Genomic DNA, 14,919 nt, shown 5'->3' with positions numbered 1-14,919 from the left:
TGTCTGGTTGTCTCAGTCAGTTAAGCATCTGCCTTCAGTTCAGGTCATGATCCCAGCGTCCTGGGAACAAGTCCCACATCGAATCCTTGCTCCACAGGGAGCCTGCTGCTCCCCCTCCTGTGCTCTCTCTCTCTCTCTCTCTCTGACAAATCAATAAATAAAATCTTAAAACAAAACAAAAAAACTCCCAGGTGTCTCTTAATAAAGGCTATCAGGGTAGGCCCCATACTAACTAGGCAGTCCAGACTCCTGCAGCTTTACCTTCAGGGCAAATATGTAGGCATATTTATGTAGATTAGGGTTTGGGATCAGGCAGATGCCCTGCACCCCCAGCCTGTTCCTGTGCCCAGGCCTCTTCCTATAACTGCCCTGTTCCAGGCCCTGGCTTTTCCCTGATTTGTGCCACCTGTTCATATATACAGTCTGCACTGTGTCAGCTGATTTTGGCTGTGAAAGCCCTCCAGTCCTGCTGGGTTTGGGCTGTGGCCCAAAACCTGTATAGCCTCCAGAGTAGAGATTGTCCACTCCCCCAAAATCTTTTGAGATGACAGCTTTAAACTAGCAACAGATAATCCCCATTTGGACTCGCTGCCTGATGGGGTCCCTGGCTTCTCCAGCAATCAAAACTCCCAGGGGTCTCTTCTTGGAGGCTACCCCAGCCAGTGAGTGTGGCCCCACCCTGGTGAGGCATTTCAGATTCCTCTAGTTCTGTCTTCAGGAGGAATATGTGCATATGTGGAGGATAAGGTTTAGAATCAAGAAGATGAAGTTACTCCCAATAGCCCCCTCCTGTTAACCAGCCTCTCCTAACATTATCCTATTCCAGAATGCAGGCTCTCCTTACCTGTGCTCGCGTACCCTATTAACATGCTATGGGCTACAGGGGCCCTCCAAGCCAGTAGAGCTCTGGCAGGACCCCAACCACCTGAATAAATTAGGCACATGCCTTGTACCCCCAGTAGCCTGCTCCTGTGATCTGGCCTCTCCAGACACTTATCCTGTTCTAGGTCCCTGGCCAGTCTGACCTGTGCCCCTCATGTTCATGCAGCAGGCATCTTGTGGGCTCACTGAGGGCAGCTGGGGCTCTGCAGGCCCATGGAGCTTGGGTCTGCCTGAACTACCTGCATCGCCTCCAGGGAAAAGGGAGCCTAACTCCCCAAAATCTTTCTGAGGCGGCAGCTTTAAGCTGGCCACATTCAGTGCCCATTTGGCCTGGCTGCCTGACGGGGTCCCTTGCCTACTAGTTATCAAGATTCTCAGCTTTCTCTTATTGGAGGGTACCCTGGCAGACCTCCAGGCCCCATCCTAGAAAGGCGGGCCAGACTCCTCCAGCTTTACTGCTGGGGGAGTACAGGCATACCTTGTTTTATTGCATTTCACAATCATTGCGTATTTTGCAAATTGAAGGTTGTGGCAACCTTGTGTTTTTAAAGAAGTGTATCAACACTGTTTCCCAATAGCATTTACTCATTTGGTGTCTCTTTGTCACGTTTTGCTAATTTTCACAACATTTCAAACTTTTTCATTATTGTATTTGTTATAGGGATCTGTGATTGCTGATTATGACTCTGAAAGCTCAGATTATGGTTAACCTTTTTTGACAGTAAAATATTTTTAGATTAAGTTATATACATTGTGTAAGACATAATGCTATTGCACACTTAATAGACTACAGTACACTGTAAACATAACTTTTAAATGCACTGGGAAATAAAAAAATTCATTTGATTCACGTTGAGGTATTCACTCTATTGCAGTGATCTGCTACCAAACCCACAACATCTCTGAGGTATGCCTGTATGCACATGTAGACACATATAGATATCCTAATTCTCTTTCAATCCTAATTTTTAAATGTATCCTAACTATATATACATATTTTTATTTTATCTATACATACTCTAAATTTATTTGTATGTATCTGATATAGATTTGATAATCCTAATTTATATATCTCCTAAATTAATATATATTTATATATCTATATATCTATACTTATTTTATACATATCTTAATTATATGCACACACCCAAGTGGTCCTAAATTTAAAGTCTGGCAAGTAGTAAGAATGGAGAAAGGGTTTGTTTGGACACAGGAGTGTGTTGCTGTTGGTCCTTCACAGTTGCCATATCATACGCACAAAAAAGCCACACTGAAACAGGTCAGAGGAAAAATCCTATTTACTGCAGAGCATCACCTGCTATGCTGGGTTTATGGGAATTTCTGTGATCACACTGCTACTTATGTTTCCAGGTGGCACTGTGGCTGGATGTGGTAAGGTGATGTGGCTGCATGTTACCCCAGAAATGCTTATGGTCACTCATTTATTCTTCCAACAAACATTTATTTTAAACACTTGCCATGATGCCTGAAGAGCACAATGATTCCCAGTCCCGAGCCTTGGGGGGCTAACAGCTCTGTCCTCAGGGCAAGGAACAGAAACATGAGAAATAGACTGAGGCTGGGAAGGGGAGTTAGAGAGTAGATGTCCCACCCAACTGGGCCAGCAACTGCTCAGTTCTTGACAGTTCAAGGGAATTAGGGCCGAGTACCTTTTTAAGAGAAGTCAGAAATTCAAATTTTAGTGTAAAAATCCCTGATTTTTAAATAAACATGAATTTAAATGCTTTTCTAGATACTATGAGCCAATAGTGCACATCTGTAGGCTGTCAGGGGCCCACATCCTGATATTTTGATCCTTTGGTTTGTACTTTATTTCTTTTGCCTTTTCTAGTGGGATCTCAGGAGGTGGGAGTGGTAGTGCTGGTACCTATGGATGCAACGGTGAATGAAAACAGGAATGGCTCTACTTTTGGTCTCATGGGAGATACAGACAATGATTAAAAAAAAAAATCCAATAGTGAGTGAATAGTTGCAAATGGAGATGAATATTCCAAAGATAATCAACTCTATTCTGGAAGAACTTCTGAAAAGGGAACTGACCTTAACTAGGGGGTCAGCAAAGACTTCCTTTGCATAGAGGGACCTCCTTATTTAGTGGTTCTGTGACCAGAGCCCCCCCGCCCCGAAAAATGGGAGAGGACTGGTGTGGCTGGAGCAGAGAGAATGAGAAAGGTAAGATGCACCAAGAGGCTAGGGAGGTGGGTGGTTAGGGACCAGACCATTGTAGGACCTTGTTGGCCATGTTGAGGATTTGGATTCTATCTCAACCCTCAGGACGCCATTTTGGACTACTACACCCAGTTTTAGTTTCTCTCTTGCTTTATAGCAAGATGCTTAACATCTAAGCAACCTTTGGAGATCTTTCTACGTGTTAAAATGTTTTGCTATTTCATCATTCAATGAATTATTTCAACATTACTAAATAATTCTAATCTGTGCTTAAAAAATACTAAGAAAACAGGGAAATAGGAGATGGAATGCCTAATTGATGAAATGATAATGGAATTAATCATTACATGACATCACTCTTCAGTTTTCTCACTGCATTACTTGAAGAAGTGCATCATCTCTCAAAAAAGATATAAGAAGAAGTCTGGAGAAACCATCTTTGTAGGGTATTTTTAGTGTTTTTTAAAAAATGTTTTTATTTTGAGATAATTGTAAAATAACGTGCCATTGTAAGAAATAATATGGATAAACTAGAACAAATAATGCTAAAATTTGTATGGAATCACAAAGGATTCCAAACAGCCAAAGCAGTCTTGAGAAAGAAGAACAAAGCTGAAGGTATCACAGTTCCAGAATTCAAAGTATACTATAAAACCACAGTAATCAGGGGCACCTGGGTGGCTCAGTTAAGCATCTGCCTTTCAGCTCGGGTCATGGTCTCAGAGTCCTGGGATCAAGCCCAGCAACTGGTTCCCTGCTCAGCGGGAAGCCTGCTTCTCCCTCTCCCACTCGCCCTGCTTGTGTTCCCTCTCTCACTGTGTCTCTGTGAAATAAATACAAAAATCTTAAAAAAAAAAACCCCACAGTAATCAGAACAGTATAGTATGGGCATAAAAATAGATACAAATCCATGGAACAGGCTAGAGCACCCAGAAATAAAGCCACACCTATACGGTCAATTAATCTATGACAAAGGAGGCAAGAATATACAATGAAGGAAAAGATAGTCTGCACAATAAATGGTGTTGGGAAAACTGTGCAGCTGCATGCAAAAGAATGAAACTGGACCACTTTCTTATACCATACACAAAAATAAACTCAAAATGGATTAAAGACCTAAATGTGGGGCCTGAAACCATAGACCTCTAAAAGAAATCATAGCAGTAATCTCTTGGTCTTCATCCATAGCAACATGGTTATGGATGTGTCTCTGAGGGAAAGCTGAGGGAAAAAAGCAAAAATAAACAATTGGGATGGCACCAAAATAAAAAGCTTTTGACAGTGAAGGAAACCATCAACAGAACAAAAAGGCAACCTATTGAATAGGACAAGGTATTTTGCAAATGATATATCCAATAAGGGATTAATATCCAAAACATATAAAGAACTTATATAACTCAACACCAAAAAAAGCAAATAATCCAATTAAAATGGGCAGAGGACCCGAATAGACATTTTCCCAAAGAAAACATAGAGATGGTCAACAGAACACGAAAAGATGCTCAACATCACTCATCATCAAGGAAATGAAAATCAAAACCACAATTAGATATCACCTCACACCAGTCAGAATGGCTGGTATCAAAAAGATAAGAAATAATAGATGTTGGCAAGGATGTGGAGTAAAGGAAATCCTTGTGCACTATTGGTGGGAGTGCAAATTGGTAAAACTACTGTTGAAAACAGTACAGAGTTTCCTCAAAAAATTAAAAATAGGATTACTATATAATCCAGTAATTCTACTACTGGGTATTTTTCTTCCCAAATTGAAAACACTAACTTGAAAAGATATATGCACCCCTATGTTTATTGTAGCATTATTTATGATAGCCAAGATGTGGAAGCAACCCAAGTGTCCACTGATAGATGAATGGATAACGATATGATATGTACACACACACACACACACACACACACACACACACACACACACACACACACACACACGGGATATTAGCCATAAAGAATGTGATCTTGCCATTTGCAACAATGTAGATAAACCTAGAGGGTATTATACAAAGTGAAATAAACCCGGCAGAGAAAGACACACACCATATGATTTCACTTATATGTGGAATCTAAAAAACAAAACAAATAAACAAAAACCAGAAATAGAATCATAAATACAGGGGCGCCTGGATGGCTCAGTCGTTAAGCATCTGCCTTCGGCTCAGGTCATGGTCCCAGGGTCCTGGGATCGAGCCCCACATCAGGCTCCCTGCTTTGGCGGGAAGCCTGCTTCTCCCTCTCCCACTCCCCCTGCTTGTGTTCCCTCTCTCTCTGTGTCTCTCTCTGTCAAATAAGTAAATAAAATCTTAAAAAAAAAAGAGAGAAAACAAACTGGTGGTTGTCAGAGGGGAGGATGGGGGGTGAAATAAGTGAAGGGGATTAAGAGGTATGAACTTCCCATTAGAAAATAAATAAGCTATGGGGATGAAAAGTACAGCATAGGGAATATAGGCACTAGTATTTTAATAACGTTTTATGCCGACAAATGGTAACTACTTATTGTGATGAGCATAGTGTAATGTACAGAATTGTTGAATCACTATATTATACACTTGAAACTAATATAACACTGTATGCCAGCTACACTTCAGTAAAAAAAAAAAGAGAGAAATAATATGGAGAGATCACATCCCATGTGCCTTTATCCAGTTTCTCTCAATGGTAACGTCTTGCAAATCTATAGTATAATATCATGACCAGGAAATTAGTATTGAAACAATCCACCAATATCTGCTTTTCATTTTCACTGGACAAAATAGAAAATTCAGAAATTTTCAGTTCCACCATAATAGCAAAGAAGAAAAATTGATGGAGAACTTTGCTTCACAATTTCTGCTACCATTTTCTAGGTTTGCAAACTGTGAGCACATTACCTAACATCTTTAAATCTCAATGTTCTCATCTAAATGAGCCAACATCAATGGGGAGATTAGTACCTGCTTCACAGGGCTCGAAGAAGATTAAATGAGATTATGACCAGAAGGCCTTTAGCACGGTGCCTGGTATATCTGAGGCACTGGACAAAGTTCTGTCCTGCAACACTTGGCTGTGTTCTCTACTCTTCTGGTTGTTTCAGGTTGTTTCAAGATCTTCAGATTCGAAGATCTTCCTGTTTCCCAATAAGTGGCAGGTGTGTTGGTTTATACACATTTTCTCCCGGGCATGGGGAGCCATCTGTCAGTGCAGGCAGGGCCAGAAGGCATGGTCCCGGAACAGTGTTGCCTCTGAGCTGCTTGGATTCAGCTCCCTGGAGACTCATCGCCTTGGGGAAACAGAAGCAATAGCACCACCTGAAGAGCTCAGTTATTAACAGGCGGTGTGTTTATCAGGTTTTCTTCTTCCCGTCTGTGGGTGTAAGATCTACAGTTCTTTAAGAAATCCTTGGAGTCGGATGTATTTTGGAATTTGGAATTCACAGAAAAAAAACTCCCCGAGAGTAGAGTAGGACTGTTTTCTTTTTTTTCCTAAAGATTTTATTTTTATTTATTTATTTGTGTGTGAGAGAGAGTGTGTGAGAGCGCCCGAGTAGGGGGAGGGCCAGAGGGAGAGGTGGAAGCAGACTCCCCGCTGAGCAGGGAGCCTAATTCGGTGTATGTGCTGCCGAAGTGAGCACAGGGAGACTGATTCGGGGCTGGATCCCGGGACCCTGGGATCATGACCTGAGCTGAAGGCAGATGCTTAACCAACTGAGCCACCCAGGTGCCCCAGGACTGATTCTAATGAGGAACTGGAAGCACATTTATCCACCTGGATTTCAGAATTAATATGAGCTATTGCTGTGTACCACCCTTCCTCACCCCCTTTTGAATAGGATTTTCTATAGTAGGGATCATCCTAAGTGTCTTATCATGGTATGTTGGATATGTGTATATGTGAAGCAGATTTCTAATCTCTTTCATTAACAGCTCTCCAATCAAAAGGAGTGATATTAAAGGAGCTGCACCTGATAAATCACACCTAAGGGGTCTTATCCATACCCAGACGTGATGTAGAGGACAAGATCAAGCTGATGTCATAATGATATGAGGCAGGTTGCTTGTGTGGATCAATTATCATCTATACCCTCCAGCAAGTTTGTCTGCCACCCAGGGGCAGGCCTCTCCTTCCTGGACATAGGCCTGTGGTAACCATACCCTCTGCAGAGACTTGAATGTCAGCCTTCCAGGACACCATGGCCCTTGCTGAAATTTCTCAGTTCCTCCCTTGTTCACTTTCTCTCAGCCATAGAAGCAGTAGCTGCTTTCTGAAATTTCTACTTCTGTAGGACTAAGATTCCTTTAACAAAAAAAAAAAAATCCCTTTCAGTAATTAACTTCTTTTTAAGAGTCTGCATTTCTTCATGTTTAATTTTCCTATTAAAATTACCTAAATGGTTTCTATCTCCTATTACCTTCTATCCCATAATTAAAATATGCTTTTGTTACACTATGTAGTTAATTACACCAGGATCACGAACAAAGAAAGAATACATTGTTTCTAGCAAAAGAGGTAAAGGTTCTGGGGACGGGATGACAGGATTTTCTTTGTTTTAGTAGTTAAGCTTCCAGTCTGGCTGATGTCCAAAATAGTAGCCAAAGGCCCTTTCTGGGTAGCAGCTTAAAAGTGCTTCCTCTCCACAAATTCCCAAAGGTTAAACGTGTAATATCAAATTAAGGAAGTTTATACTTTTCTGATGATCTCAAGCTAGTTTATTAAGTAGAAATTGAAAATATGATCGTTTCCGTCTTTTTCAAAAGAAATTAAGTTTTTTTATTGAAGATCTTCCTGTTTCCCAAGAAGTGGCAGGTGTGTTGATTTATACACATTTTCTCCCGGGCATGGAGAGCCATACTAGTATGTGCAGAATTAAAAACAGCAGGAAATGAAAGGAAAAGCTCTCAGATGTCTACTTCTGAGGAAGGAGTCATTTCAGCTCGATTTTGCAGAAATGAACAATGAACGGCTTGCGTGCTTCCCCAGGCAGGTTGTGCCTCTCCCCATGCCTGCCTGGAGATCAGCTCCACTAGCTCAGAGCCCCATTCCACCCTTGTTGTCTCAGAGTGCCAGCCAGGATTTCCACACGGTGTTTCTGTGCAGTGACAAATATCCTTCTAGGAAGCCTCTCTGACATCCTGGGAGGCCTGCCTAGATTATCATTTCAACCTAACAATTGTGCCTTCTCTTAGGTCTTTGGTTACAAAGATGCATGCGTGATGAGCAATCTACTCAAAGAGCCCTGTTTTTCTTCATTAGTTTTTAGTGCTTAATTTTGCAGAATACCAGGTTTGTCAGAAACATTCATCCTGTCTAGAAGGAATGCACATTAAAGAGTATTAGAAGTAACACATTTTAACAGATTATGTCAAGTTTGACTATAGGATATCATTTCTAATTATATGAAAACAATACTATACAATGTGACAAAGGTCCACACAGGAGAAACCTAATGAGAATAAAATCACCTGCCTTTAGGGATGTCCACTATCACCAGTGCTATTCAACATAGTATTAGAAGTCCTAGCCACAGCAATCAGACAACAAAAAGAAATCAAAGGCATCCAAATTGGCAAAGAGGAAGTCAAACTCTCACTCTTTGCAGATGATATGATACTTTATGTGGAAAACCCAAAAGACTCCACCCCAAAACTCCTAGAACTCATACAGGAATTCAGTAAAGTGGCAGGATATAAAATCAATGCACAGAAATCAGTGGCATTCCTATCCACCAACAACAAGACAGAAGAGAGACAAATTAAGGAGTCGATCCCATTTACAGTTGCACCCAAAACCATAGGATACCTAGGAATAAATCTAACCAAAGAGGCAAAGGATCTGTACTCAGAAAACTATAAAATACTCATGAAAGAAATTGAGGAAGACACAAAGAAATGGAAAAATGTTCCATGCTCATGGATTGGAAGAACAAACATTGTGAAGATGTCAATGCTACCTAGAGCAATCTACACATTCAATGCAATCCCTATCAAAATACCATCCACTTTTTTCAAAGAAATGGAGCAAATAACCCTAAAATTTGTATGGAACCAGAAGAGACCCCGAATAGCCAGAGGAATGTTGAAAAAGCAAAGCAAAGCTGGCGGCATCACAATTCCGGACTTCCAGCTCTATTACAAAGCTGTCATCATTAAGACAGTATGGTACTGGCAGAAAAACAGACACATCGATCAATGGAACAGAATAGAGAGCCCAGAAATGGACCCTCAACTCTATGGTCAACTCATCTTTGACAAAGCAGGAAAGAATGTCCAATGGCAAAAAGACAGTCTCTTCAACAAATGGTGTTGGGAAAATTGGACAGCCACATGCAGAAGAATGAAACTGGACCATTTCCTTATACCACACACAAAAATAGACTCCAAATGGTTGAAAGACCTAAACGTGAGACAGGAGTCCATCAAAATCCTAAAGGAGAACACAGGCAGCAACCTCTTCGACCTCAGCCGCAGCAACTTCTTCCTAGAAACATCGCCAAAGGCAAGGGAAGCCAGGGCAAAAATGAACTATTGGGATTTCATCAAGATAAAAAGCTTTTGCACAGCAAAAGAAACAGTCCACAAAACCAAAAGACAACCGACAGAATGGGAGAAAATATTTGCAAATGACATATCAGATAAAGGGCTAGTATCCAAAATCGATAAAGAACTTACCAAACTCAACACCCAAAGAACAAATAGTCCAATCAAGAAATGGGCAGAAGACATGAACAGACATTTTTCCAAAGAAGACATCCAAATGGCCAACAGACACATGAAAAAGTGCTCAACATCGCTCAGCATCAGGGAAATCCAAATCAAAACCTCAACGAGATACCACCTCACACCAGTCAGAATGGCTAAAATTAACAAGTCAGGAAACGACAGATGTTGGCGGGGATGTGGAGAAAGGAGAACCCTCCTACACTGTTGGTGGGAATTCAAGTTGGTGCAACCACTCTGGAAAACAGTATGGAGGTTCCTCAAACAGTTGAAAATAGACCTACCATACGATCCAGCAATTGCACTACTGGGTATTTACCCCAAAGATACAAATGTAGGGATCCGAAGGGGTACGTGCACCCCGATGTTTATAGCAGCAATGTCCACAATAGCCAAACTGTGGAAAGAGTCAAGATGTCCATTGACAGATGAATGGATAAAGAAGAGGTGGTATATATACACAATGGAATATTATGCAGCCATCAAAAGGAATGAGATCTTGCCATTTGCAACGATGTGGATGGCACTGGAGGGTGTTATGCTGAGTGAAATAAGTCAATCAGAGAAAGACATGTATCATATGACCTCACTGATATGAGGAATTCTTAATCTCAGGAAACAAACTGAGGGTTGCTGGAGTGGTGGGGCGTGGGAGGGATGGGGTGGCTGGGTGATAGACATTGGGGAGGGTATGTGCTATGGTGAGCGCTGTGAATTGTGCAAGACTGTTGAATCACAGATCTGTACCTCTGAAACAAATAATGCAATATATGTTAAGAAAAAAAAAGAAGATAGCAGGAAGGGAAGAATGAAGGGGGGGAATCGGAGGGGGAGACGAACCATGAGAGACGATGGACTCTGAAAAACAAACTGAGGGTTCTAGAGGGGAGAGGGGTGGGGGGATGGGTAGCCTGGTGATGGGTATTAAAGAGGGCACGTTCTGCGTGGAGCACTGGGTGTTATGCGCAAACAATGAAACCTGGAACACTACATCCAAAACTAATGATGTAATGTATGGTGATTAACATAACAATAAAAAAGTAAAAAAAAAATCACCTGCCTTTATTAACACAATTCCTCCTGTCAGTGACTCATGAGCTAGTTCCTGACTTACCTGAGCATTTCCATTTCTTCTGCTGTATATCTCTATCCCGGCACATCACATGACTGTGGATGTTTACATGCCATTTCAGGATGGGATTGGGTTCTAGAGGGAAATGTACTTTCACTGGAGGTGCTTTTGTTTAAGATTTGTTGACTTGATTTTCTAACATGACTGTCAAGAGTTTGCTCAGTGTTTCTCTTCTAATTAAAGGGAAAAAATAGGTAGAGAAAAATGTTTTTCTTCTTACATTTAAGCTTTCCAGGAAGTCAAATTTATTTTGAGACCCAGTAAAATATTCTTAGTGTAAAATTAATCTGTAAAAATCACTAATATCTGCCAGCACCTCACGGTTTAAGCTCTTTCCAAAGGTAAGTAAGTAATTTTGTTAACAATATTCCATTAACATTAATTGAGAACCAGTTGTATCCCAGATACCACACAAGGTGATAGGGATACAATGTGTAAAACACAACAACTCTACCTTGAAGGTGCTCAGTTTTGTGGAGGAAAACAGATATTTGAACAAATAATTGTATCAAAAATATCAAATCACTGTATCAAATGGTATTACAGATACTAAGTATTACAAGTGAATGAATGCACAACAGAAGATACTAATTTAATGACTGGGAAGAGTGAGTGATTCAGGGAAGGTTTTTTCTGAATCAATGTTTGAGCTGCAGAGAAGTCCACCTGGGGGATGAGAAAGCATTGTAAGTAGAGAGAATGTGCCGAAGTAGGAAACAGCATAGTGAGTTAAGATAACTTCCAAAGACCGTGTTTCTAAGAGTGGTTTGCAGACTAGTAGACAGGCCCTAGGGCGGTCCTCATGTTCACACCTGTAAGTGTGGGCCAGACCCATGACTTCTAACCAATTAAATATGGCAAAGATTATGGAATGTCACTCATCTGGTCACATTACTAATATATATGATGTGTGCATGTATGTATATGCATTTATATGTACACACACACACTATGTATACTTACTATATAAGATATATACATGTGGAGTTCCTGGCTGGCTCAGTCGGTAGAGCGTATGACTTGTGAACTTGAGGTCATGAATTCAAGCCCCGCACTGGGTATAGAGATTACTTAAAAAAAAAAAAAAAAAAAAGAATGGGTGGAGCCCCTGTGAAAACTGTAGGTGAGAGGCAGTGGGAGATGAGACCAGAAAGGAAGGTGGGGTTCAGTGGCAGAATGCCTCACATGATATACAAGGGAATTTTGACTTTGTTCTGTGGAAGAAAGAAACTAAAGAGTAGACACTCTTAACCTGGGATTCATATATAGCTTCAGGAGTACCGTGAACACCATGAAATTAGATGCAAAACTTTGTGTACATTTTTCTTTGCAAAATGGTCATAAATTTTAAGATCCCCAAAGAAGTCCATGACTACCTCTTCCTGCCAGGCAAAATTAGGTGCACTCAGAGAACATATAGGTTATCCACGTGGGTAATAATGACACTTAGGATTCTGCCTAGTGACAGAAGAGGGAGCTATGTGTCAAGAGCCCAGCTCTTCATGAATTTGGGGAAACGAACCGAAGTTTGGTATATGATGGTGAAAAGGGGGGGTGTTATATCTCAATAAAAAGTAAAAAAGAGAAGGTTTGGGGGTGGTACAGCTACCTCATCAGAACCTCAAAAGGAGGCAATTGTATTCATCCATGCTATAAATACAAATGCAATCCCTGCCCTTTGCCTTGTCTACAATACTCTTCAATGTCTCTAATTTTAGCAGACTTCTTTTCTTTGAAAGCACTCAAAATGCAGCTAGTCCAAATTGAGATGTGCTGTAAGTATAAAATTTATACCAGCTCTCAAAGGCTTAGTGCAAAAGAGAACATAGAATATCTTATTATTTTTAATATTGGTTACATGTTGACATGACAATATCCTAAATATGTTGTATTAAGTAAAATACTTTAAAAATAAATTTTAGCTGTTTTGTTGACTTTTTCATATGTGTCTACTAGAAAATTAGAAATTATACATGTGGCTGACATATTTCTGTTGGCAGCTTCAGACTGTAACACTTGCTTTCCAAACAACATCTAGGTGGTGCTCTTAGTCTTATGTTACCTGCTGGGTTCTCAGGGAATCAGAGGCTGAAATGGGAAATAAAAAGAGTCTTATTGGGAGCACTTTGTGAACAAAAGTGGGAGGAGGGAAGATTGGGAAGGGGAGCATTTGGCCAGCCTTATAGACCTGACAAAGTCTCTTCTGGTCTAGAGGAAGCTCCAGAGCAAATATTGTTCTTCAGAAGTGTCCCACTTTGGGCACCAGTGGTCAGGCCCTTATATTGCTGCTTTGCTCTGATCTTGGTTGAGGGCTATTCCAAGAAGAGGATGCCCTCCACTGAAAGCTGAAGCAGATGCAAAGGGGTTAAGAGCTGGAAGCAATCAGCCAACCATACTCTTCTTAGCTGGACAGTGAGTTCTTTCTTGAAGGGGGTTCTGACTAGAACATCTCAGTCGGCCAGATTATGTTTAAAATCACTTTCCAAGGTCCCCCCATGTTCTGGGGATTGCTCTAAGGGTCAATAGCCTGAACAATTTCATATAAAATTTATTAGGAGCCACCATTTTGCTAGTACATCCAGCTCCAAATTGCATATGTCCCTAAGGAGTCTAATTTGTTTGATCTTTTAAAATTAGTAATAATAATCATTTGATAAAGTACACAAATCTTGGGCGCCTGGGTGGCTCAGATGGTTAAGCGTCTGCCTTCAGCTCAGGTCATGATCCCAGGGTCCTGGGATCGAGTCCTGCATCGGGCTCCCTGCTCCTTGGGAGCCTGCTTCTCCCTCTGCCTCTCTCTCTCTCTGTCTCTCATGAATAAATAAAATCTTTTAAAAAAAAGTGCACAAGTCTTATGTGTATATCTCAGTACACTTTTACATTTGTGTACCATATTTCACCATACCCAAATTAAAATATAAAGCATTTCCAACATCATAGAAGATTCCTTTCTGTCACCTTGTAGGCAGTATCTCCCTCCACCCAGAAATGAGCACTATTCTAACTTCTATTACTGTAGATTAGTTTTACCTGTTCTTTAATTTCATACAGTTGCAATCATATGGTTATGTACTTTTTAGTGTGGTTTCTGTAACTTATTGTATTTTGAGATTTATTCATATTTTTTAATGTACTGGTATCAGTGGTGTATTCCTGTAAAGAATAACTATATGATATTCAGTTGTGTAAGTATGGCATAATTTATCCATTCAGTTCATGACGAACATTTGGTTGTTTACAATTTTATGCTATTATGAGTAAAGTTGCTAAGAACATTTTTCTACATGTCTTTTAGTGGACATACGCACTCATTTTTCTTGGATATATAACTGGGAATAAACTTGATGAAGCAGGGGCACCTGGGTGGCTCAGATGGTTAAGCATCTGCCTTCGGCTCAGGTCATGATCCCAGGGTCCTGGAATCGGGCCTGAATCAGGCTCTCTACTCAGTGAGGAGTCTGCTTCTCCCTCTTCTCCTGCCCATGCTCGTGCTCTCTCTCTTTCTCACTCATTCTCTCGCTCAAATAAATAAATGAATAAAATCTTTAAAAAACTTGCTGAATCATAAGATATGCATATGTTCAGCTTTATAAGATCTTGCAAAAACAATTCTTCAAAGTGGTTATAGTAGTTTACATACCTGTCGGGGAACTGATCCAAAAGACATGACCCCCCCATGTCACCTGGGTGGCTCAATCAGTTAAGCGTCTGGCTCTTGGTTTTAGCTCAGGTATAGCTCAGGGTCCTGAGATCAAGCCCCACGTGGAGTTCTGTGCTCTGCACAGAGTCTGCTTGGGATTCTCTCTCCCTCTCTGTCTCTAAAATAAATAAATAAATCTTAAAAAAAAAAAAACCCCATGACCCCTAATTGACATTTGAACTAGCCCTGGGGGACTCAGAGGCTCCTCACCCCTTCCCCTGTTCTTAAAATGTGGGTTCTTCTTGCCTTTTCTGCTCCTAGAGGCTGCTCCAAGGACATAACTTTGAGATGGTGATGTGGTATTAAAAACA

Source organism: Eumetopias jubatus, unplaced genomic scaffold, assembly GCF_037043125.1.
Source record: "Eumetopias jubatus isolate StellerSeaLion01/CBP00866 unplaced genomic scaffold, mEumJub1_p1.0 scaffold_1, whole genome shotgun sequence".
Lineage (NCBI taxonomy): Eukaryota > Metazoa > Chordata > Mammalia > Carnivora > Otariidae > Eumetopias > Eumetopias jubatus.
Note: the sequence above shows the minus strand (reverse complement) of the source record.